At 44.0% G+C, this 26,307-nt stretch overlaps 1 long non-coding RNA gene across 2 annotated transcripts; it reads right to left on the bottom strand.

Annotated features, from left to right (window-relative positions):
* Positions 1–14,542: 14,542 nt before the first annotated feature.
* On the bottom strand, positions 14,543–23,353 carry LOC146180170 (uncharacterized). Of its 2 annotated transcripts, XR_014700959.1 has the most exons (4): positions 23,250–23,353; positions 20,769–20,906; positions 17,864–18,103; positions 14,543–14,817 (listed from the first exon to the last, which is right to left on the bottom strand). It is a non-coding gene; the product is annotated as an uncharacterized LOC146180170 (long non-coding RNA). The 2 variants fall into 2 exon arrangements; XR_014700958.1 differs by lacking the exons at positions 20,769–20,906; positions 23,250–23,353 and having other exon boundaries at positions 17,864–18,221.
* Between the last annotated feature and the right edge of the window lie 2,954 nt (positions 23,354–26,307).

Here is a 26,307-nt window from a genome sequence, read left to right as displayed (position 1 = left end):
TCAAAGAATTTCTCAACGCTACTATTAGCGCGGCGTGTACGGTTATATTCGCAAATACGTCCGCTGCTGCATCGTTTGTCAGCGCCGGAAGTCATCCACACCGCGTGCTTCTGGCCCCTTACAACCACCTACATGCCCGGCCCGCCCTTTTGACCGCATTGGCGTTGACTGTTATGGGCCACTTCCCAGCACGGTCTCTGGGAACCGGTGGATTATCGTCGGCACCGACCACCTCACCCGGTATGCCGAGACCGCCGCTTTACCCGCAGCTACTGCCCGTGAAGTTGCCCTGTTCTTGATACATCATTTTGATCTTCGCCACGGCGCGCCGCGAGAGCTGCTGAGTGACCGAGGACGCGTCTTCCTTTCCAACGTCTTTCAAGCTCTCCTGGCCGAATGTCGCATCATACATCGTACCACCACAGCCTATCACCCTTAAATAAACGGGCTGACTGAGCGCTTCAATCATACTCTCGGAAATATGCGGACGATGTACATTGCCGCCGATCAGACTAACTGGGACGCTGTTCTTCCTTTCTTGACATACGCTTACAACACCGCCACGCCGTCAGCCACTGCATTTAGCCCTTTCTTCCTCCTTTTTGGCCCCGCTATCTTACCACATCGTCCCGACTCCTCCGAGTGGACTCTCGTTTCAGACGTTGTCAAACATGCGGAGTAATGTCGCCAGTTGGCCCGGAGTTTTACATCGGAATTTCAGGGCCGCCAAAAGCATCACCACGACAAAGGTCAGACGCCACACGTTGTTCCTGCAGGATCCCTTGTTTGGCTCTGGATTCCTGGCACCCCACCGGAATTGTCATCAAAATTTCGAACCGAGTACCACGGTCCATACCGCATTGTGCACCAAACCTCCCCTATGAATTACATCGTGGAGCCACTCACTCCCTCTTCAGACATGTGTCATCACGGCCGCAAAACTGTGCACGTGAGCCGCCTCAAAATGTACTACGATCTGTTCCTCTTGCCCTCACCATAGGTCGCCAGGATGCTCCTCTTCGCTCCGGGGGAAATTGTAGTGAACTATGCGATTATAATACGAAGACGAGGATGAACTAGGTGAGAATATCACGAAGACGAGGATAAGAACGACGAAGTGCCGATGCGCTGCACGAGCTCGCTTGTGGAGGCCTAGACTGGCTGCGTTCTTGTTTGGTTCGCCGTGCAACTTCGAGAGGGCTATTACCCCTGTTAAAACACAGTAAAACCCCCCTTTCAACTCCCTTATTAGAAATCTGCTCTACCTTGAGGATTTCCCCTAAATATTTGACCGATGAACTATCATTTTCGTTACATTAAGGAGATCAGTGCCGAGCGCGTTTACACACCTTCTATTTTTAGGCACAACTGTTAGTGATGTACCAGTCAACAGCGGGCCACAGGATTTCCAGATGCCTCTTTTATTCTGTTCTGAATGCACTTCCTCGTCACGCCCGCAATGTTAGCTCAGTGCTTAGATAGAGTGGTGCAGTAAACGGGAACGGTACTTCTTTCGCTGGTGTCTGCAGAACGCACGAGACTGGGAAATCCACTTCTTCGTTACCACTCACAGCATCGTTTCTTTCAGGTAGTTTGGGTCACGTTATGTGGCTCTTGGACACGAGACACGAGGCCGCTTCAACGATGGATCATTGTGGTGACTGCACACTGTGCTATTTGCCTATTTAAAGAAACGAATAACATGGTCCAGCAATGCGTCACTGCTCATGTTTTTTAAGGGCAGTCCATATCGCTTTCCTAAGCTTTGGTGTCAACCCACTTCATATCAATGGTAGTTCTCCACTCGGTCTCTCTGCACAATTGCTTATTGTAGCTGGTGCTGCTGCGCTATGCCGCAATCCATGTGAGTCTGTGGCCTCGAACTGGTAGCGACGTTCGCTATTTCCTGTTTTGGCGTGTCTAAAAAAGATCATACGGTTCCTGGCCGATGAATGTGTCTACCTTGAATAAAAGGACTTTTACCAATAGTCTTACTCTTTAGTCTGCGCGTTGGAAGCGAGCATGCCGACGGTTTTTAAGCCACCTTCGTATATGAAATATAATGTAAATATCCATGTCAAAAGTCAAAATCCTCACAGCTATTTGTATCAACACACACATGCACAATACACATTGCGCGTGACATTACTGCCTATGTCTGTATCTACATTTAAGTGGTAAATTATTATACACTATATATACTTTCATGTGAATTGCTTTTAAATATTGTAAACGTCATACTAACCAGCAACCAATTGCGTTTTCTACACAAGAAGTGATTTGTTATATGTTTAACCGTTATGTGATTAGTTATATGAGTTTTTTCAGCTCTTTCTTTTTTAAATTTCAGCTTTGGCCATTCAATGTCTTGTCAATGGCTAATCAAAGTTCCTGCGCCCATTAAATAATTGATCAAAGAATATTGTAATATTTTGTATGGTAGCTGCTTGTTAAAGGAAGAAAGAGACGCACTGAAAGAGACGATGACGAAGTGCTGGGCTAGTAGAGAAAGACGACGCTGCAGCTGCGTCTGGTTCTCCTGTGAGTGTGTCCCTGACGGTAAACTGTTGCGGCTACGACGTACCATCGCCTCCTAATATCTCGACGTGCCTCGTAACATCTTGGTGGAGGTGCTGGGTATTTGGTTGACGAAAATGGTGTGCAGTCCGACCCTGATAAAGTTCGTGCAGTCTGCGGGTTCCCTACACCACGTAATACAAGTGATGTGCGAAGTTTTCTCGGGCCATGCTCCTACTTTCGTCACTTCATTCGGAACTTTGCTGACCTAGCCCGTCCCCTTACCTCCCTTTTGCAGAAAAACGTGAATTTCTCGTGGAGCCATGAACAAGCTCAGGCCTTCACAATGCTCATTTCCGCTCTCACCGCTCCTCCTGTACTGGCGCACTTCGACCCGTCTGCGCCTACAGAACTGCGCACCGACACTAGCGGACATGGTATTGGCGCCATCCTAGCCCAGTACCAGCACGGCCACTCTCGTGTGATTGCCTACGCCAGCCGCCTTCTATCTCAGTCTGAGCGCAATTATTCCATTACGGAGCGCGATTGCCTTGCACTTGTTTGGGCGTTGACCAAATTCCGCCCTTATTTGTTTGGGCGGCCCTTCAGCGTAGTGACGGACCATCATGCCTTGTGTTGGTTGTCATCACTTAAGGACCCTACTGGCCGCTTAGGTCGCTGGGCCTTGCGATTACAAGAATACACGTTTACTGTTGTGTACAAGTCAGGCCGCCTACATCAAGACGCCGACTGCTTGTCCCGCCACCCCGTTGACCCTCCTGAACTTCCTGACAATACTGCTGACGACTGCGTTTTGTCCATTTCGAACTTTCTCCACATCGGCGTCGAACAGAGTCGTGATCCTTCCCTGCGCCCCATTATTGATCACCTGCGCAACGACAGAACCGATCCGCCCATCAGTATGTTTGTGCTGCTTAATAACACATTATACCGACGCAATATGCGCCCAGATGGTGCAGACCTTTTGCTTGTTGTCCCGACACATCTACGCTCTGCTGTTCTTGCGCACCTTCATGATGCTCCTACAGCAGGGCACCTAGGAGTGTCCCGCACATACGACAATGTTCGACGGCGATTCTACTGGCCTGGACTCTACCGCTCTGTTCGTCGCTACGTCGCCGCCTGTGAGCTGTGCCAGCGCAGGAAGACCCCGTCTCTTCACCCTAGTGGGCCCCTGCAACCACTCGCAGTTCCAACTGAGCCCTTTCTTCGAGTTGGTCTCGACCTGCTAGGGCCATTCCCCACATCGACTTCAGGGAACAAATGGATTGCAGTAGCGACCGATTACGCCACCCGGTATGCCATAACCAGAGCTATCCCCACCAGCTGTGCCTCCGACGTTGCAGACTTTCTTTTGCATGACGTCATCTTGCTTCAAGGTGCTCCTCGTCAACTGCTCACCGAACGCGGTCGCTGCTTCCTTTCTAAAGTTGTTAATGACCTTCTGCGCTCATGCGCTACGCGCCACAACTTCACAACGGCCTACCATCCACAAACGAACGGTCTTACTGAACGCCGTAATCGTACCCTGACCGATATGATGTCAATGTATGTTTCTGACCATCACCGTGACTGGGACATCTCTTTACCTTTCATAACATTCGCTTATAACTCCTCACGACATGATACCGCCGGATACTCTCCCTTTTATCTACTCTTCGGCCGCGACCCTCTACTTCCCTTCGACACCCTACTGCCTCTTGGCGATTCCTCCTGTAGTTACGCTTCTGATGCCATCGCCCGCGCTGATGCCGCCCGTCATATTGCTCCAGACCGGCTTCGTGCGTCCCAGCGTTCTCAAAAGCACCGTTACGATCTCCAGCACCGTGACGCCTACTACCCTCCTGGCTCCCTCGTACTTATCTGGCTCCCTGCTCGACGTGTAGGCATGTGCGAGAAACTTCTGCCCCGCTACGTGGGCCCTTACCAGGTCTTGCGGCAACTTACCGACGTGACGTACGAGATTATCACTGTGAACCGCCACTCCCCGGCAAACCATCATCCAGAAGTCGTGCATGTCGCCCGTCTCAAACCTTATATCTCGCGCTCTGTGTAGTCTACGCACCGGGACTATGCTTCTTCTGCGGGGGGGTATTGTTACGGTACGCACTGAAAGAGACGATGACGAAGTGCTGGGCTAGTAGAGAAAGACGACGCTGCAGCTGCGTCTGGTTCTCCTGTGAGTGTGTCCCTGACGTTAAACTGTTGCGGCTACGACGTACCATCGCCTCCTAATATCTCGACGTGCCTCGTAACAATATAAATAAAAAGTGCACAAATACGCCGGTAAATATTCGGTGGCAGAACTTGTGCTACGTATGCACGCCAATTATCTGCATCAGACCTGCATGGGAATAATGTATGCAATTCCCAAGGGAAGCTTCCCTCTTTAGAACTCGCATCGGTTACACGTCATTATGAAAGTGGCCGGCCAAATTAAAAAGTAAACCTTCATCCAGTGTTGCTGTCCAAATCTGTTTCGAGTAATACCATTAGGGGAAGTTGGGGACATGCACATTTGGCAATGTGGGTGAGTTCTGGGCAGCCCTATCAAGGGCTGTCTGCATCGCGCCAAAATGGGACGTTCGTCAGCAGCCCAATGCAGCCCTACGCCGCCCGCTGTTGCAGCATCATCATTCAGCCCACAGGGACTGGCCCGCACTGCCCACATTAGACCCGCTGGCACCCCCCCCCTTTCATAGTCTATTTGTGCTACGTGAGATTCGCAAACATCAAAATAGTTTATAATGAATCACTAATGCTTTGAAGGTAAACTGCAACTCCGTTGAATGTAAATTTCTATATTATTCATAATGAACTGAACCAAATTATTCATGTCTGAATGCGTTAAAATAAAGCAAACAGCAAAAGTGTCATATTTGACATATTTATAAAGTGTCATTATTTTTACTGTTAGTATATATGCATTGCAATCATTCCAATAATTAAATACAAGGACGAAATAAGAAAAAGTGATAAGATAACTCTACAGTATGTTTGTTATACGTTTTCAGCAGAGCTTTCTTTGCTACGGGTATACTGTGCTCCAATACTGACCACATATTATTTGTATCCATTCTAGTCATATTCACTTACGGCGAATCATACTTTAGCATATAAAACTAAGTCTTGGTTATTCCCACAGCTAGAAATAGTTTCTAGTCGCATGCAGATGTCACAGTTTGCGCAGAACAGAGCTACAGCTGTTGGGTTAAATGTTAGAAGACTAAACTACGGAAATTGAATCTGCTTTTTTCATCATAGAAATCGGACAAATTTGATTTGACAGTTTTAATGCTTTCTACTTGTCTTCAACAGAGTTAACTGCTGAGATAGTTCGTTGTCAGACATAATTACAAGGTATTCAATGCAACACAACACACACAGGCGTCCTTGATGTTCTCTTTCTTGTATGTGTTGTGTTGCGCTTAATACCCTGTTATTATGTCTACTTTTCATCAATCATGAAAAAAATTTTGGTCGGTTATCTCTAACGCTGGGGAATTTTGGTATTTCCGAAACATTGGTTCTAAAGGTAAGCGTTTTACGCTTTCAAAGACAACGATACATCAGAGAACGTAATTCCTGTAAGATCGATGCCACGTAGCCTCATACCGTTGAATCTTTTGTTATAGTCCAGTGTCAAAGCAGGTAATAGTAAAATTATTGCTGTGGCATATTTAAGTTTACTCAAAAATAACTAAATTCTCCATACTGCAGCTGCTGTCTTATACATCAAAATTAAGCAATATATCCTGCACAATTGAAATACTGTGATGCAGAGTGTTAGATATCATCATCATCATCATCAGCCTGATTATACCCACTGCAGGGCGAAGGCCTCTCCCATATCTCTCCACTTAACCCGGTTCTGTGCTAGCTGCATCCACTTGACCCCTGCGAACTTCTTAACCTCATCCGCCCACCTAACTTTCTGCCGCCCCCTGCTACGCTTTCCTTCCCTTGGAATCCAGTTTGTTACCCTCAGCGACCATCGGTTATCCTCTCTTCGCACTACATGTCCTGCCCATGTCCATTTCTTCTTCTTAATTTCCACTAGAATGTCGTTAACTTGAGTTATTTCTCTGACCCACTCTGCACGCTTTCTATCTCTTAATGTTACCCCTACCATTTTTCGTTCCATAGCCCTCTGGGTTGTCCTCAACTTAAGTAGAACTCTCTTGGTTAGCCTCCACGTTTCAGCCCCATAGGTGAGTACAGGCAAGATGCAACTGTTGTATACTTTCCTCTTGAGCGATACCGGTAAGCTGCTAGTCATAATCTGCGAGTGCTTGCCAAATGCGGTCCATCCCAATCTTATTCTTCTTGTTATTTCCTTTTCATGGTCCGGATCTGCGGTTACTACCTGTCCTAAGTAAATATATTCGCCTACTACTTCCAGTATTTCGCTACCTAATGTAAGCTCCTGTTCCTTCCCGAGGCTGTTGAACATTACCTTAGTCTTCTGCATATTGATTTTCAAGCCTACCTTTCTACTTTTCCTGTCTAGGTCATCAATCATTATTTGCAGTTCATCTCCCGAGTTGCTTAGCAAGGCAATGTCAGCAGCAAATCGCAGATTACTGAGGTATTCTCCATCTACCCTTATCCCTAACTGCTCCCATTCCAAGTCTCTGAATACTTCCTCTAAACAAGCTGTGAATAGTACTGGGGAGATTGTGTCTCCTTGCCTAACACCCTTCTTTATGGGAATTTTGTTACTTTCTTTATGCAGAACTATGGTTGCTGTGCAGCCACTATATATATCTTCCAGCACTTTCACGTACGGCTCATCTACCCCCTGATTTCGCAATGCCTGCATCACCGCCGAGGTTTCAACTGAGTCAAATGCTTTTTCGTAATCAATGAATGCTATGTATAAGGGCTGGTTATATTCCGAGCATTTTTCTATCACCTGATTGATGGTATGGATATGATCGATAGTAGAGTACCGTTTCCGAAACCCTGCTTGATCCTTTGCTTGATTGCAGTCTAAGGTTGTCCTGATTCTATTAGCGATTACCTTAGTAAATACCTTATACGTAACAGACAGTAAGCTGATTGGTCTGTAATTTTTAAGGTCCTTAGAGTCCCCTTTCTTGTGAATGAGGATAATGTTTGCATTCTTCCATGCTTCCGGTACCGTCGATGACACCAGGCACTGCGTATACAGGGTGGCCAGTTTTTCTAGCACGATATCCCCCCCGTCCTTCAGCAAATCTGTAGTTATCTGATCCTCTCCAGCTGATTTCCCCCTTTTTATAGTTTCTAGTGCTTTCTTGACCTCGTCCTTCGTCACTGGTGGAACGTCTGACTGTTTTTCCCTACCGCCAATCTCATTACGGTCCTGACTACTTTGGCTACTGTAGAGATCTGTATAGAACTCCTCGGCTACTTTGACTATCTTGTCCATATTAGTGATGACGTTGCCCGCCTTGTCCCTTATCGCATACATCTGGTTTTTGCCTATGCCCAATTTCTTCTTTACCGCTTTAAGGCTTCCCCCGTTCTTTACAGCATGCTCAATTTTCTCCATGTTATACTTCCTTATATCGGCCACCTTGCGCTTATTGATTAGCTTTGATATCTCGGCCAATTCGATCTGGTCTGTTCGATTGGAAGTTTTCATACTCTGCCGTTTCTTAATCAAATCTTTCGTCTCCTTAGACAGCTTACCGGTATCTTCTCTAACTATCCTACCGCCTACTTCTACCGTGCACTCAGTAATGATATCTCTGAAATTATTGTTCCTTGCCTCTAGGGTAATGTCGCCATCCTCAGTTAGAGCTGAATACCTATTCTGTAGCGAGATCCTGAACTCTTCTGCCCTCCCCCTCACCGCTAATTCGTTGATGGGTTTCTTTCTTACTAATCTATTGCGTTCCTTCTTCAGATTTAGGCTAATTCGGGACCTCACCATCCTGTGGTCACTACATCGAACTTTCCCGATTACCTCTACATCCTGCACAATGGCGGGGGTTGAACACATTATGAAGTCGATTTCATTTTTAGTCTCTCCGTTAGAACTTTTCCATGTCCATTTTCGGTTCTTCCGTTTGCTGAAGAAGGTATTCATGATTTGTAAGTTATTGTGCTCTGCAAACTCAACTAGTAACTCCCCCCTGCTATTCCTAGAACCAATGCCATAGTCACCTACTGCCTTGCCTCCCGCCTGTTTTTTCCCTACCTTGGCATTGAAGTCGCCCATTAGTACAGTATACTGCGTCTTTACTTTTCGCATTGCCGATTCTACATCTTCATAGAAGCTTTCAACTGCCTGGTCATCATAACTACATGTAGGTGCATAGGCCTGTACAACCTTCAGTTTATACCGCTTATTGAGCCTAATTACGATGCCTGCAACCCTCTCATTAATACTATAGAATTCATCTATATTGCCCGCTATATACTTATTGACAAGGAAACCTACTCCTAGTTGTCGCCTCTCTGGTAAACCTCGATAACACAGTACATGCCCATCCTTCAGTACAGTATATGCCTCATTCGGCCTCCTAACCTCACTAAGCCCTATGACATCCCATTTCATGCCCTCTAGTTCCTCTAACAGCACTGCTAAACTAGCTTCACTAGCTAGGGTTCTAGCATTAAACGTTGCCAGGGTCAGTTTCCAATGGCGGCCTGTCCAGCGGAGCCAGGCTTTCTTAGCACCCCCTGCTGCGTCACAGGTCTGACCGCCGCCGTGGTCAGTTGTTCCGCAGCCGCTGGTGACTGAGGGCCGGGGTTTGATGGAGCTTATCATAGGAGGTTGTGGCCAATTACTGCACCAGGGTGGCCAACTCCTGTTCTGGTGAGGGAGTGCGTTGCCGGAGGTGTTCACCGGCATCAGGTCGCACCCCAAACCTGTATATGCAATTCCATCGACACGCGGATTTTTTTTTTTTTTTTGTCATCCGGTGGAGAATTGCGCGGCACCGGGATTTGAACCCCGGTCCTCTTGCATGCGAGGCGGATGTTCTACCGCTACGCCACCGCTGCACCGCGTGTTAGATATATTTATTACAAATTATTGGCTTAGGGCTTGTCATGAGAAGCCGTCTAACGACAGCCGTCAAGTAGTAATGGTGACTTAAAAACGCGGCCGTTCACCCTCTTGTCCGAAGCTAAGCTGACATCCGCAGTTGTTCTCTTGTTTAACACATGCTGTCTTAAAAGAAAAGCACTCACAATTGCGACACAGCACACTCTGCCATGGTTTACCGCCCTTACTGCAATATGGCGACTAAGTGTTTGAAGTTGCCGGCTAGGTCGGCGGTTTCGATACCAGCGAGTCGAGCGACTATCGGCCTTCTCGGGTGCACGAAAACCAGCAGAAAACCTGTCTTCTTCAACGTGCTTGCATAGATGCGATTTGCTCGCGCTTATGGTAATTCTGTAGCCGGAGTGCTGCGTGTACGAACAGTGTAAACAACTCATGCTGTAGAAGTGCGGTCGTGATCATTAATACAACGCAGGCTACAGCGCTGTTTCGAGATTTCAAACAACGTTCAGATGTTAGCGCTTTCCGCTTCACACGCCGAACTGAAATCGCCTAAGCTTCAGTTCAACATGTACAGCTTCAGTTCAACATGTACCGCGCATATTGAACGATTGATTTTTTGAAGCGGGGGAAGAGCTTGAGACATATACATATGCTTATTGCGGAAAAATAGAAGCTCGCGTCCGTAGCAACTGTAGGGAATGCAATTACTCAAGCACCAAATCTCAAAGATTTCGCTTCTTTTCCAGCACTTGGTTTCATCCCCAGCATTCACATTTCCTCTCCTGTAGAATTCAGTTTCCCTAGCATGCTATTAGTACATCATTGCTTTAGAGAGAGCGCAGCGTATGCGAGTTATGTTGTGGGCCGTAATTAAGAACCAGAGGAACTAAGGAAATGTGATAGCGACTTGGATTGAAAAGAGACATGCCCTCTACATGATTTGTACAGTGTTTTATGACTGAGGTCGATTGGACATTATTCAAAAGCACATAAAAGCCATCCTACATTGGGGATGCTAATGACTATCTTTGCTTCCCAATTGGCAAGCTTGCTCCTACAATACGGACTGCGGAGCGCTGAACCGCCTTGTTTCAAGAAAAGGGCACAAACTCTTGGGAATATGTCGAATGCTTTGTGATACGGCTCTTGTTAGACATATGCGAGCTCTTCTTTCCCAGAGCTCCTGGTTTCCAACTCTTAAAGTCGTTGGTCATCATGTCCACGCTAAGCTCTCTTCCTCTTTGGTTGGTCTAGTGTGTGGGGTTTAACGTCCAAAAGCGACTGAGGCTACGAGAGACGCCGTATGCAGGATTCCGGAAAATTGGACTACCTGAGGTTTTTTAACGTGCACTGACATCGCACAGCACACGGGTGTATTGCTTTTCGCCTCCAACGAAAAGCGGCCGCCGAGGCGGGGATTCGATCCCGCATCCTTGGGAACAGTAGTCGAGCCCCGTAACCGCTGCGCCACCCCGGCGGGGCCTCTTCCTCTTTGGGTGCGTGAATATAGCGCTGGGCATGTAGAAACAGTGCAATATGAGTCAGTAATGCTCCCTTGGACCGCAACATGATGCGACGCGCAAGGTGTACGAGCCAGACGTTCTAAAACTTAGAATGCGTTGCAAGTAGTGCAACCTCTTTCTTTTATGGATAGGTATTTTCGACAGTCATTTTTCAGCGGAATAGTATTTTTGAAGCGGGGAAGACCATCTGCAAGTTGATACATCAGAAAAAAATTGCGGCGATCCATAATGTCAGCCGTTTTTCCGAGAGTGCAGCAGAGCTACGCTTCTGGCAGGTTCCTCGTAATAACGTATGAAGTAACAAAGAGCAAACACAAGGTAAAGAGTATTTCAATCTGATAAGAATATCTAGGTCGGCATAAAGCTATAGATATTTGCATACTTTCATACTCACCCTTTTAAAATTGACGTATCTATGACATCGGGAACCTCTATACTTGTAGTATCAAATCTAATAGATACTGCCATTCTGTTTGGTGATATGCCTCCCAAAGTTTCGAGAAATAGCTGCAAATGAGTTTCAATTTACACTGTTAAGCACTTTCCGCAAATGTTTTATATTATTTCCTGTGAAAATATGCAGACAAGTTATTGCTGTTGCAAAGGATTAGAGCACATCAACCAATCAAGCGAGGCAGATTTATTTCAGTGCAATATATTGTGATCTACGATCAGATGCTGATACAGAGCCAATATTCATTTTAAACAGGCTCTACAATGCAATAAAAAATTTACTGAAGAATGCAAACATGTTTCAAATTACTCATAAATTCTCATCACGTTTTTGTCATGGACAACGAATGGGTACGCGAAGTGTTTGTGCTGATTCAGTCACAGATATTCTTTGCAAACGTATCTGCCCTGTTCTGAGCATCTGCCAGAATATACGTCTCGATATCAAATGCAGAGAGATCTATGGCCATCTATTTTAGCAGGATTTGTTTCAAAGGCACAAACGAATATTGCTGATGCTGTGTAAATTGCCTACTTCCTGAGGAAGAAAGAAAAAGCGAAGTGATGCTTACTCGCTATCAAACCTTGTCATTCTGATCCCGCGAAATATTTTGCTTTATGATCACAATACTTCAGTATAAATGTTAAAGCTGAATGCCTCAGAGTAACGAACGTAAGATCAAAAGTAATTTTTTTTTTACTGGAAGCCTTCCTGAGCCAATGAACGTAATACATATTATTACTGTAGAATTAGTGCCACTGAATACAAATTATATTTCCTTAGCCTCCGGCAACAAAATAAAGCCAAATGGACATTTATCACAATGTATAGAAAATGACAGAGTACTCTAAAAGGAAGAAGAGAGAAGGTATTAAACTTAGTATTTCCATATGTTTCAAAATAGCATCATCATCAGCCAGTACTTCAGCCACTTCAGTGCAAAGGGCTGCGCGGTATCCCTCCAATTACCATGTTACTGTATTGGCGGCATCCATTTCACCCCGGCAAATTCCTTAAAGTCATCCGCCGAACCGATTTTGGGCCGTCCCCTGCTATGCTTTATTTCCGTTAATATACCGCTTGTTGCCCATACCTACCATCTTTTTTCTTCATATTACGCATCCTGCCCAAGCCTATGTCATCTTGACTTTGACTAATATATTACATCGTTATTTCTCTGACTTGCAGGCAGCCGATCAGTGACTGCATTCCTGTCTTCTTGACTTTGACTAATATATTACATCGTTATTTCTCTGACTTGCACGCAGAAGCCGCAGCGGACGCATCTTAGTGCCATCAGTGACTTCACTCCATCGAACTTGCAGGTTGGTAAAGTCTGTACTTGATTCATTAATAACTTTTTTCTGCTGCTTCCACGGTTGCTGCACCGATATATTCTTAATATGTTGGAATGTTTGACATGTCGTGAAGAGATAACTGGCGATGGAGTGTCTATTAAATGCATATCATGCCAATATGCATATCATATTGGTGAATGTTCCGGAGTCAGGTCTAATCAATATCGTAAGAATGCCGACTCCTTAAAGGCTAGCTGAAAATGTAATACTTGTGAAAGCGCAAAGAAGCGGAGTGGATCGACTTCCACAAGGCTGGAAAATCCAAACTTTCAATCGAAGCTGAATGACGTCAATGAGAAGCTTTCATTGCTTGTTCCAATAGTGACGAATGTTGAGGCGCTTTCTGAACTGATATCTAAGGTAGATGGAATTGAGACGTCAATCGCCCTTGTGTCTGAGAAGTATGACAAAATTCTAGAAAAGCTGAATACTCACGACAAGGATGTTGCTGATATGTAAAAACGACTTGAAGCAATCGAGTCTGGCAACTTTCCTTACGTTAAAGACGTTACGTTAAAACGATATGGAGCAATACAGCCGCCGTAACAACCTTGAAATTCACAGCAGGGTCAAGGAAGACAATGAAAACCTCTTTGAGAAGTTGAATGACCTAGCACACAAACTGGAGCTACCTGAACTAACACATTCTAAATTAGAGTCGGTCCACCGCGTGCCAGCAAGGTCGGGTAAAGACTCCGTTTGTGATTGCATGGTTTTCATCGAGTATTCTGAAAGACAAATGGATGCGAAGTCACTCTCAACTTCAGGCAATGTCATCAGATATGTGGTTTGTAAACAATTTTACGGCGATAATAAACGTCTTTTGTGGCTAGCGCGAGCAAAAATTGTGGCCCGTATTTTATGTAAACAGCAATCATGCCGTTTATATAATGTTAACCTGTAGAAAAAATTATGGCCCGTATTTCAAGTATACGGTACTAACGCTGTATATATAATGTTTACCTGTAGAAAGAATTGTGGCCCGTATTTTAGGTATACGGTACTTATGCTGTTTATATAATGTTTACCTGTAGAAACAATTGTGGCCCGTATTTTAGGTATACGGTACTTAGGCTGTTTATATAATGTTTACCTGTAGAAACAATTGTGGCCCGTATTTTAGGTATACGGTACTTGTGCTGTTTATATAATGTTTACCTGTAGAAACAATTGTGGCCCGTATTTTATGTATACGGTACTTACGCTATTTATATAATGTTTACATGTAGAAAAAATGATGGTCCGTATTTCAGGTATATAGTAGTTATGTTTTTATAATGTTTACCTGTAGAAAAAATTGTGGACCGTATTTCATGTATACGGTAGTTATATTCTTTAGATAATGTTTACTCGTAGAAAAAATTGTGGCCCGTTGTTCACTCCGGCAGTACTTTTTTGGTAAATAATGCAGGGCTCGTAAAATCTGCACTGGGCCGATCGTTAAACACAGTGGTGTCTAAAATCTACCTAGCAACATTTTCTCTTTTCACTTCTTTACACTGTAAAATATGGATGTCTGGCATTCAGACACACAAACCTAAAAACTACAGGCATATTAATAAGGCAATACTTGTACATGCTTGCATAAAGAACACGAGATAAAATGAAGAAATACACGTGTTCACGAAGTATTCTTTAAGCAAGCCTGTACCTTATAAGAAATGAGCCAACTTGGCTAAAACCAAGGTACTGATGCACTGATTAGGCCACCGCATAAAATGTGCAGTGTCAGTACGCTATACAGGAAGGCAGGCAAATCAGTAAGAGCGGCCAGTGCTGAAAACTGTTTATTTAAGTTTTCCACTAACCTGGATTTGAGTAAATAAACAAAGGTATGGTAACTACTTTCGAAAGACTTCAAATTCTCTTGTGCATACTTCCATGAATCTTTTGTGCATTCTTCCATGAATCTCTTGGGCATACCTTCCATGGATCTTCAAAGATCTGAAAACAGAAACAGTGTAAGACATTACAATACTTCTGTGCTTCATGCAGATGCAACATATCACTACTTATGGCATGACTTCCTGGCAATTGAGCTTCAAGTTTCAGCGGTACACAGATCATTTCGATATAATTGGCAATGCGAGCACATTCAGCATACAGTGGGAGCAGCGACTGTGGGCATAAATATACATTTGTAAACAAGTTTCAGCTTGCTTAAAGGGACAGAACGCTGACCAAAATATGTAATGGGATTATTGCCTCGTATGGTGTAAATCAAGCGCTGCGATATAGAAGAAACGAGGGTTGATAATTCAAATTTGACTCTGAAAGTCGCATGAAAACGACTGGTGTCCCTGTAATCGTCACTGTTGTAACCCGTGTAACAACATCTTGTGAAATGCCACTGGTTTTTATAAGTGCAGTGTTTCATTTTCATCACCTCCCTTCAATATGCTCCTATACATTATGCTTCAATATGCTTTACAATATGCTCCTTTACAAGACATCATACTTGTATTTCTACTTTATTCACTCAACTGCGTATCAAGGACATTGTTCATTATATTTCTTTTTCGTAGTTTCCTCCTCTATTCCTGCTTCTTAAGTTTACAACAATTATTTCCCTTTCATATGATTCACTGCACTAAAATCTATTTACCTCAGCCCTTTTCATTGGCCTCTAATTTATTAACTATTACAAGCTTTCATCCTGATAGGTGCTTTCAGGCTCTTGCTTGACGAGTGATTTGGAAAACTGCTCTCCTCCCTATCTTGAGCTCCTTGGTTATTTCACTTTTTATGGGCTGGATTGCTTGATGGCCATTGCATAGCAAATATTTTTATTCATGACTTCTAATGCTTCCTCCCCTGTATGCCCCTCACTTTTTTCTCAATCAATACTTGTACAGAATATATGAAATTCACAATGAATACAGCCCCATATCTGCTGTATACATAGCATTTTTCAATGCAACCACAGTTGATGGTTATTGCTACGTATCACCTCAGAACAAATTCATGAATGCCATTTTTGTACCAGAAATTATATTTACTTATACAGCAGCCATGCCCGCAAGGTGCAAATAACAATCTCAGTCATTCTGAAAGCTAAATCAATGAAGCACAGAAATAAAATCAAGTGGTGCAATGCCAGGAGTAGGTGGATAGGGCAATATAACCCAGCCAAATTAAGTAAGAGTGCTTGTTTTTAGGCAATTATGAAGGCAGACAGTCATCCGTGCTGATACTCTGAAGGAAAACTGGTATAAACACTGGTCATCAGTTTCACAAAACCATACAATCTGACTGAAAATGCATTTAAAGATTTATACCTCTAGTAGACGTGAGGCTGTAATATTTGCTAGTTTTATAAATTTTGACTAATTAATGCCTGAGAAAAAAAAAAGAATGTGGGCACTACTTTTTGAGTATTCGTAGCAGTAAAAAATTGTTAGGCCCAACATTCTGCTTTACTTATTAAGCTTCTTCACCCTGCTTTGCAGGACCAAGATTTACTAAGATAATGGCTCTAATTGGAAATTACTACTGAATTACTCTAACTACTCTAATTGGAGATAACTATAGTTTCATCACTTCCATCTATTTCTAATTTTTTGAGATTCACGTATCTCAAGCCTGCTATAAGCATACAACAAATAGTCAAGAGAGAGTACGGCTGACACGTCTTCATCTGATCGCAATTCCATCTCTCGCTATGGGGGACTGACGAACAGTCACAACACCTCTTCAAGGGTCCAGTTGCCCCACAGCTTAGCTCCGATTTACATCAGCTTGAAACTTACACAGCATGCCTTGAATTAAGGTCCATGCTGAGCTACTCTCGTGGCACTATGACAGCAACAAATGTCAATATCAGATGTATGTAATGAGCACACAAATAGGTATACCAAAGCTAACCAGAGCATGTAAAATAATGAACCTAAGAGAATGATCAAAATCAAAAACAATGCAATGAATATCTCCCTCATGATGTTAGCTACATAACAAGCCTTAATAACAATGGCCAAGAATAAATTAACAGCAAAACAAGCAATAGGTTCAATTACATTATCCCTCATTGGTTCTATATATTGTGCTTAGTCAACATTTCAATCTCTTGAACTATAACTATACTCCACATCCCCATTGATCTGTAAAATATATATGAATTGGCTAGGGTGTTGAAGTATACTATTTACAAAGCATGTAAGGAACTTGCTCATCTTCAATTTTTTTTATAAACTGAATTACAACTTTCCTTCTCACTTTATGTTGGATTGTTGGCCTGAGCAATGTGGTTATTTGCAGCTTTGTAAAATCACGCAGACCTTCTAAAGATTGTTAATACTGAATGCTGAATTCTTGAAATGCATGCAGGGGCGTGCAGTTTCTCTCTTAGACAAAGACAAACGGCAGGAAATATTCAACAATATTGTTCCCTGCTACCGAGAAGACGTACATACACTTAATACACACAGGAAAAAGGGCAGTAAATGTTCTACCCTATTGTTCCCCTGCTACTAAGACATAACCGGGCACTACTGTGAATATTGGGCTCCCCTTGAAGTTTTACGAGTACTATAGTAGATAACAAATAACAAAGAGCAGCAAACTGATGTTTAAGCCCTTTTTTTCATAAAGGATGATGGCTTGACAGCCTGTAACAAGAAAATAACAAAAACCAAAAACCTTTACTGAAATATGTTGCTAAATATATTAAGGCAAAAGACACTATGCCACACAAGTGGTTTTCTTACCTCATCAGTTTCTTATTATTGACCTATTTCTAAAATAGCCTTGATGCCTCTCCTGTTTTAATTTTTTTTTTCTTCAACTTGGAGATTTATGAACTTCTGGCATAGTGTTCAATATACTTCAAAAACGTCTGGCTTTCTGCATTAGGGAAGCTCCTGGTCTATTCGAGACAGTCCGCGGCACAACAGAATTTACTTTGAGACCTGTGAGAAAACTGAGATGAGTCTTCAGTTGACATTTCCAGTCATGCTGTATCAAGAACTATTCTGTTAGACATCAAAAAACTTACATTTGCTTGTGAAGTACGCAACAAGTTTCCGAGCTTGGATCGGCTTGAGGACGCTTGTCAAATCCTGCTCATTGATGAGGCTCAAGTCATTACCACACTCCACACCGAGTTCCAAAAGTTTTTTCACGAGTGCTTGTAGTGTATCAGGAGACAGGGTGGGTAGAGACTTCATTATTTCCATCTCAAGGCTCTTCATGGGTTTGGTGGATGTGATGCTTTGGCACGATGACAGTCTCACCGCTTAGTTCATAAGCCGGTAAAGGGTAAAAATCAGCAATATTACAGACTTCCACTGCTGTAAACAGGTTTCTATTACGCAGCCTGTACACATGCAGTCCTGGGCAAAAACATGCTTCGAAGAGCTTTACTACAAAAAATACTTCGATTTTGTGCTGAAGGACAATAACAGTTATTTCACCAAAGCAGAGCTCATCGCTTATAAACAGTGCAACAAAATCATGAACACAGTACTCTGTACCCTTGCATACAACAGAATTACATGTCACTCAGTTGGTGGGGTGAAAGTTGCTATTAATGCACTCATGCAGCTCTGGAGCAAAGTTCTGCGCACAAAATGGCACAGCCGAGGTAAAGAAGACATCTGACTTGAAAAATCCTTCAGAGTGCAAGAATGCCTGTAACAGCTGGTGCTTCTCTGCAATCGTTCTGCAAACAGCCTTAAAATTCTTTGTTGATCGCACACAGTTCTTAAAGTAAGAATGCTTGCTTTCAAATCGGAGAGTCGACATATTTATTAGTGGCCCAAAGTGCATCATCAAGCTTGGGTAGTGAGTCATGAAATGGTGTTTTGGCTTTAAGGGCTCTGTAGGAAAAAGGCGAAGCCTGTCTGCCAAGTATTCTTCAGTTAAAATGGCCAAGTACGCTGCCTGCTCTCCAGAGACTACTGGTGCGCACACAATGTCTACAATCGCCCTTAGGTTGAGGTACAAGCCCCAGACAACGTCTGTACTTTCAGTCTTGTGACCAATCATCAGAGGGAGAAGCCGAAGTAGCACCCAAGTTTTTACAGCCTCAGAGCTTAATCTTCTGCCCTGCACATTAACTTCAGGAGGCTTGCTAGAAGCATCTGACCCTTTGTAGTTAAAATTTATGATGCAATAATTCAAATGCTGATAAGTGAACCAATGCCGTGTCTCAACAAAGAATTTAAGAAAAAGGGCCATATCATAACAGACCACACCTTCAAAGAGGTCATGACCAATGCATGGGGGCAAGCCTGGACTGCAGACATGAAAATATGCAAGCTTATTAAAAACACTGCAGGATTTGACACCTTCAAATACTGTTCCTGTATTAACGGCTTGCTTAGCAGCGAAGTCATATTTGGAAGGTGTTCTTTTGTCAGCATGCATGTAGGGTTTTCCATGAAACTCTGAACGAGTTATAAGGCAGTACCGACAGAAGTGATGAGACGAGCTGAAGCTTTCTGTGAACCCACCAATGAAATGGGAACCTAGGTTATCTCCTAATATTGCTACAACAGTGCCCTTAACCAGCGTACTTCCAAAAGGAATTCCATCACTTTCTAGGAGCAAAACTTCATTAATCAGTGGTTCAAAAACTTTTTCCTGGCCGAACAGCTTCAGGTCAGACTCTGAGCACAGAAGTGCTAATTGAATGTGGTCACGACTAGATCGATTGTGCTTTCTGAAATTCACAAGTGTAAAATAAACCCCAACCAACTTATGCTTCTTCCGAGCAGAGCCAAGAGGATTAACAACCTCAAAGGCATCTTGGTACAACAGAAGCTGAAGCACTGGCTCATTTGATTGAAATGCACTGTTTGGAGAAGCTGGGGCATCAGTTATATCAGCCATGCAGTCTCCAATGGGTGTGTATTCTGTGCTTGCAAGACATTCTGCAACCTCAGCATTGGCTAGAAGAGCAGCCAACGTCTCCAAAATGGGAACATATTGCATGTGCCTGTCTCTTCTAAACCTGTCTCGACCAAGCTTTACACATATCGGTTCAACGTATGCATAGGCTTTCTTGTGTCTTTCTTGCGTCTGTAGTCAGTGCTGAATAATAAATTCAGCTCGCTAAAGGCATCACTGTCAATGGCGGTGACCAATTCCGTTGTAATATCCTCACTATATTTGTTTTTGAGCAATGCCTGCAATTTAGAAATAGTGTATTGCTTATTTAATTCATGAATTTGGCTTAACTTTTGGGCAATGCTTTGCACAGTGGTGACAGGAACAATGAGCTTTGACTCAAGCATCAGATAGAAAAGACCAAGAGAACTCTCAACACAATTTTTCCACTCGTTACTTCTTTCTGTTGTCCCTTGTCTGCAACTAGAGCTGCCTGGATCATCCACAGGATCATCTACTGTAACGAACTCAAAGCCAGAGGTAGAGTCAAGAGGAGAGACAAGGCCAGTGCGGATTACTACAGCATGTTTTCGAGTTAAATGGCTGGATAATGAAGATTTCACCTTAAACATGCTACTACAGTTGTTAACAGGGCATATCACTGCAACACCACAACTCATATGCCAACTTAAATGCTTCATAAGGTTATTTCTTGAAGCAAAACTCTTAAGACAGCCCTCGACCCTACATGTGAACACCAAATCGACAGGAGGAGGTAAGGAGCTCTCAACGCGGCGCTTTTTCTTATGCTTCCTGAGGATATGGCATCTGAGACTAGCATAGGAAAGAAATTCATGACAGCAAAGATAATTCACACAAGGAATTTTTTTAGAACACAAACTTTTGGCACCATAATGAAGGGCATAGCCAGAGAGAGTCCCAGATTCAAATTCACATTTTCTGCATGCAAACATGGCTGTATACTATCACACTACAAATGTTTCGTCCTGAAAGCTGCAAATAAAATGGGACAGCATGCACAGCTGAAATATAGATTTCAAATAACTCACTGCTGATGCAGCAGACACAAAAGTCAATGAATTCAATTATCTTTTTTGACAGTTCAGGTTACTAGCCAACAAAATTTGATTCTGAAGAAGGCACCACTCATTGCAGCATCTGAGGACTCCAGAAAACAAGCAAGCTCTCTGAAAAACAAAGAGCAAGTGTTACTGCAACAAGAATGTGAAGGCCACTGGAAAATGTTCATCACAGTCTAGGTAACATGTTAGCCTCAAGTGTACTGCCACACTTCACATGCAGCTCAAGCTACAGTCAGAATTACGCAGCAACGCCTACAATATCTAGATATCGTGATAGCGCACAGAACAACAGATGGAGAGCAGGTGTGGTGCCCAGAAGGGCAGGAATTATTAATGGGATTAAAGAGCGATGGAAAAAAATGCGTATAACAAAAACAAAAATTCCCGATTAATTGGGCACAGAATACAAAATATTGACGCTTGCGTTCACGTAACTTCTTTTTTTTCCGTGAGCATGAGCAAATAAGGATGCTTATTCAATTTGCCCAACTACAGTGAAAGGCAGAACGATAAGAATTGAGGCAATCTTTTTTTATTTTTGCACCGCAATAGCCATGCTATTTTCGAAACAGAAAAAAACGAGATTGGACAGTAAATTATAACTGCAAATTATAACCTAGAATAGACGATGAAATGAGACGAATTTCACGCGATACCAGTAAGATACCGCTCAATGGACACTTCCCAGACGTATCATCTTGTCTAGCGTTCCTGCCATCTGTGATCCCACACTTGAACGCGCGCCAAGGAACGCCACGTGACAGGAGCAATAATGTACTGTCCAAACGCACACTTGTCGAAGCAATTTGGGTGACAGATACTGCGCCTTTCCTTTCCTGTAAACCAATTATGTAGCACTGCTACGAACGCCGATAAAAGGCAAACACTGAGAGGCAAATGTTAGGAGATGAAGGGTAGGCTTTCTTCATTCTCTTAAGAGAGAAGAGACCTCCAATTTTTTTCTTCGAGCTCCCCCTGCGTATTTTATTTACGGCTCGAAGACGTTTCAATTATCCCATGCAAATGTCGCGTTTTGAAAGTTTTTCGGTCGGAGCGAGAGGGTGCACGAGCACTCCAGAACGATGGACAGGGAAGTGCATAAAACTTTCAGACGCCCAGCGGGTGGGGCCGCTGTACGCTCAGACGCGCCTGAGACGCGCTCGATAGCCTACACGTTGTGCCGCGGTGCAATATGATGCGCGCGCGTGCGACTGGGAAGTAAGTGTTCATGAAGCCTCACCGAAACGTCGGCGGCCGTCCGCCAGCGCTGTCAGCGAAAAAATACGAGCATGGCGCTGTTGGGCGGTATATATAGCATATACAGTAAATCTAGTATATCTGGCAGCTGATATGGCCGAGCACTAACTGTACGCAGGGTTGCCGGAATGTCAACTCGGGCCTTTCCTTTCATACGGGTGGGTGATATCAGAATCGGCCTGCCGGGGCCCTTGCATTCACTCTACCCCTAGGCCACGCAGGAACCTTAATAATTAAAGCGGGTGTCCTGGTAGCTTACTCTGCCGCGCCATACCCTTAAAGGCGGGACAATAATTGTCCTGATAATTTTTACAAATTGTTTCCGTACCTAAGCATTTAACAAGTTAGGTAGTTTTTCAGAGAAAATTAACAATTTGCTGCAGAAGAAATTTCTGATAAGCACTGGAAAATTGTTTCCGAAGATCAGTATTTAACGAGTTAGGTAATTATCAGAAAAACTTCATAATTTGCTGAAGAAAAACTTTCTGATGAGCTCAGGGAGACATCCAACCGTATGCAACATGCTTCGCTAAGCTACCGATCTTGAGGAGTCTGTAATTGGTCTAAATCAGGTGCGACACCTTTAGACGTATCACATGCATATAAGGCATTCATGTGCCAATAGCCCAGGATATCGATTCCGTCAGCGACAGCCGCTTTTCGGTTGCGGAGAAAGCATAGCCATCAAAAAAAAAAAAAAGAAGGAAACGTCTGCGACGCTAAAAGATTTCACTAAAAAGTCCATGTGCAGCTATGAAACGCAAACACAAACCAAGACAGAAGTTCGTCTTTGGATGATGAAGCAAAACAGACGTGCTAGCAAGAGCTCCCTATAGATTTGAACGAGCGCGTACGCGAAACTATAGCAAAAAGCGGTCGCACGTGAGAGCACAAATTCGCCTTACGCTCCAGCCTCACAACACGCTTTGAATAACCTAACGAGAGTTGAAAACAACGGAGTAGTTTACGTTGATAAACAACTTTGTATAACTGGTACATATTTAGTCTCACAAACTCATCAAAGGCGACCAAGCTAGGATTTGCACAAACGTATTTGTAGACTTAGGTAGTACACGTGCATTTTGGTTTGGTACAACAAATTCAAATTCATCAACAGCACACTGTATCATTACAGCTGCCACTGCAGGATTAAGTTTGAACAAAATAATGGGATGTACATGTAATACATACCTGTAAGAGATTCAAAAAACGTAGACTTCCAGACAGCCTTATCGGCCATGGCAACAGCGGCGATAGAGATCGGTCGGGCTGCTTCTGCGCGCTTTGCGCTGCTCTGCGCACGCCCTGCGCAGGCCAGATTGCCGAGATGGCAGAGAGAAATCACGTGCAGAGTTTCTGGCCCGGGAGAGGGGGCTATGAGGTATAGTGTTCTAGAATTGGGAAGTGTGCCGTCTTCGGCGCGCGGCAATGGGAGCGACGTGGTCGCCGGAGCGATGAAAAGCGTAGGTGGCGCTGTCAGCCGTAGGAGCGCATCACAAGCGCGCGCGCCGCAGAGGAAACGCTTGGGGCGTCTGCTTTTGCGGCTCGTTTCCTGCGTGAATTTTGTTGCATCGCGTTGCTGCTCTGGCTGTTGTACTATGGCGCGTTGTTGAGTGAAGAGCGATGATTGGTCAAGCAGGAAAACACATGTTTGCAGAGAGCACAGTTCCGTCCGTCTCGTATGACTTTCGCCACCCCCCCTTTTTTAATGATTGCTCTTTTCCTTTCGTTCTTTCTTCTTGCTCATTGCGCGCTCTTTCTGCTGCCTTCCCTATTCGAACCCTTCCCTTCTCGAAATACACTCAAAGCATGGTTGACTCAAAGCATGGTTTCCTAAGCAACAGCACCGCGGAAGACATTCGGGTAACTTTGCAGTCCACAGTCGACCTCGTCGACTACTTATCTGCAAAATGCGATTTTACATACATTATCACATCGAGACAGCCAAGACAAACTAGAAAACCTCTTCAGCATCGTGACCCACGCCGGCAGAATTTTTAGTGACAGTTAATGTGGCATTTTACAACTTAGCGAAGCCCCCCAAGACAGGAAATTGTAATGCTGAAATTGTAAATGCCTTACTTGGAATTAGCCGTACAAGCGAGAAACCTTCCCAGCTTCTTTCAAATCCTATTGATGAACTTGACCGTTTGGTTGACGAGGGAAGGCTCGAGGACGTCGAAGCTACTTTGAATTCCCTTCCTTCAGATGACCACAGATACGTCACTAGGCACAGTTCGCCGTCTCATAGCTTATATTGCAGGATATGTCGCTAGAAAGTTCATGAAGAAGTCGAAATGCAGTACTTGCTCCGCTTATCTCATTTCAAGCAAATCGTGCGCGGCACAAAAAGAAGAAAATCAATTTATCTCAAACTTCGACCACGGAGGTCTTCTTTATCCGTCCTCGGAGCTTGCAAAGCTCGTGCACACGCTGGAAGAGTCTTTCAAGGTTTTTTTTTTTAGTTCAAGAAAGATTAACGCAAATAGCATGCGTGAATTTGCGCTGTTTTTGCAAAGCGCAGAGGTTTCCAAGCTTGGTTGCCCTACTCATGACAAAGAAATGACACTTAACATAGTGAAGTTCTACGTCCTCATGCTATTGCGTTTTTATGCCAAGTCGCTAAACCAAGATCAGACCTCTAAAGCAGAGCAGGTAAAGCACCTAAAGCTGAGCAGGTGCAAGTAATTGTATTTGAGGACTTTATTTAGTCATTCTGCCTTTCTCTTGTGTGTTTTCAAATTTAGCAGCTTAATTTATTCACGGCCTAGTACAGTTCATTAATATTCTCATATAGTTATGTACAGTTTTATACGTTTGTACCATATTCTTGCACTAAGTCGCGATTTTTTTTTTCACGTCGTCCATTATGTGGTTTAGTTCATTGCTATGTGCTCTCATTCATTCATTTCGTTTTGAGTAGGACTGCCAGTTCATATGTATTCGCCCACATTCAAGCAATCTTCGCATACCTCTATTTACATGTGGCGCAAAAAGTATGCTAGCCTAGCCTAAAACACCATTCACTGCGTTTTCAGTACGTGCGAGCGTCGATGGAAGACTTCAGTCTAGCCCGCATAAAACAGTGCATCCAATATTAAAAATTTACATGATCATAGAAATACGTTAGACATTCGTCATTGAACCTCCCGCTAGTGTTCGACAAATAAAGTACCCAATACGTTCAGGAAATATATCTTGCCGTTGCTTGTCAGTTCGTCGGCAATCTGTATCTTACATTGCCTGTATTTGTATTGCCGTTCCCTGACGACGGCCGCTTAGTTTATTTTATAGGGAACTGGTTGTTTTGTTCATGAACCGTTTTAATACATTTAGACAAGCGTGTGGGAGCTAAAGCGACACAATTTATTGCGCCTTCGGAGTCCGATTGAAGTAGTGGTAACGGTTCACCCAGCTGTCTGCTCCGCGCTCACTGCGCTCCTCCTGCACACAGTGCCCTCTCTCCTGTCATCGCTGAAACGACCAGCTCGCCGGCGGCAGACGGCACACTTCTCAATTCTAGAACACTATAGGGACCGGACAGCTGAATGGGTGGCGCCGCCTCTCGGCGCATCGCTCAATCACAGGAATGCGCCGGCCCCGGCCGGCGCATTGCCAGCGCATTGGAGGTTACTGTTTGTCGTTGGTTTGTGTGGAAATTGGAAATCCTAAGGTCTAGATGACGTTGTGCCTGAATATATCCTGAAGAGAACAGAAAGTTGGGCAAGTTAATTGTGTGAATATGTCCAGTGAAATGAAGTCTGGTCGAACAAGGCTGGCGAAACGCGGTGCGTTGTTGGCTCCACTGGCAGCTACGCAAACTCGTCGGACGTTTTTAAGTCGATTCATTTCTACGGGTTTCCACAGAAGCATGAATGGCGGGTGACCTAAGCATGGTTCTTTGAAAGGCAAAGGCACGAATCTACGTATTTGGTTACTGTGTGGTCATGGAAAGCGCCGAATTTTTAAAATTCCGCTTGCTACCGGATGCTCTGTGACTTCTGTTCCCCACGAGTGACGGCACGAGAGTCTCGGAACCGAAGCCGCACTCCTTCATCTGTAATCACTTTATTGACAATTGGAAATCGAAGTAACCCAACAGCGTAAGTTACAACGCTAGCATTTCCCCGCCTGTGTACAAGAAAGCCCCAGCACGGAAAAAGAAAAGGCAGCTCCACCATCGTCGTTCGGGCTGCGTTACGACCTTCAGTGATGGGTAGAGACAATGTTTGTGCGCATACTTACGCTG

Source organism: Amblyomma maculatum, chromosome 9, assembly GCF_055883805.1.
Source record: "Amblyomma maculatum isolate TAMU_Amacu chromosome 9, ASM5588380v1, whole genome shotgun sequence".
In the NCBI taxonomy this organism is placed as follows: Eukaryota; Metazoa; Arthropoda; class Arachnida; order Ixodida; family Ixodidae; genus Amblyomma; species Amblyomma maculatum.
Note: the sequence above shows the minus strand (reverse complement) of the source record. Positions and strands in the feature narration are given on the sequence as shown.